Source organism: Ambystoma mexicanum, chromosome 3p (assembly GCF_040938575.1).
Source record: "Ambystoma mexicanum isolate Mex_15411 chromosome 3p, UKY_AmexF1_1, whole genome shotgun sequence".
Lineage (NCBI taxonomy): Eukaryota > Metazoa > Chordata > Amphibia > Caudata > Ambystomatidae > Ambystoma > Ambystoma mexicanum.
The window spans coordinates 580,924,008-580,924,730 of NC_090925.1; the positions used below are offsets into that span (position 1 = coordinate 580,924,008).

The following is a 723-nucleotide window of genomic DNA, read 5'->3' on the forward strand; positions in this document are numbered from 1 at the left end:
GTTGGTGACCTATTAGTGTTTTAAAATATACAGTGGGCATGACTGTATGCCGTTTCCAGTTTTCATGGCTGACGGCCATGACTTGTGGGCCATTAATGTGTTAAAATGTATTTTGCCTTGCTCACTGACCATGACTGAAGGCCATGCTTAGGGCTGGTTACTGTTGTAATGTAATTATTGATGCCATCAGTGATGTCATCATTGTAGTCATAGGCCACACAACAGGGGGTGCGAAGATAAGGTGGATTTAGCTGAAATTCAATAAATATTTTTTACAACAAACATTGGTTGTTTTCTTATTTAAGTTTTAAAAATTGTTTACAGTTGTATATATTATAGATGAAGAGAACGTCAATAAAGTGTTACAGTGTGCTCGCTTCGGCAGCACATATACTAAAATTGGAACGATACAGAGAAGATTAGCATGGCCCCTGCGCAAGGATGACAAGCAAATTCGTGAAGCGTTCCATTAAGAAAAAAAAAAAAAAAAAAAAAAAATTAATAAAGTGTTACAGTAATTTTGCACACTCAATACATTTAAAAAAAGAACGTTTCAGGACTATCACACACATATATACATATGTAAATATATATATATATATTCTAAAAAATGTTTTTCATATCCGTATTTATGTTATGTAATGTTATGTTACTTGGCATTTATATAGTGCCTTGTAGATCATTGGTATGACCGCAAAGCGCTGGTAAATTGAACACCCTAGG

At 34.2% G+C, this 723-nt stretch overlaps 1 non-coding gene across 1 annotated transcript; it reads left to right on the forward strand.

The window, feature by feature from the left end:
• The first annotated feature begins 369 nt into the window (after window positions 1-369).
• LOC138581575 (U6 spliceosomal RNA) lies at window positions 370-476 on the forward strand. Its single transcript, XR_011304637.1, has one exon. It is a non-coding gene; the product is annotated as a U6 spliceosomal RNA (small nuclear RNA).
• The last annotated feature ends 247 nt before the right edge of the window (window positions 477-723 follow it).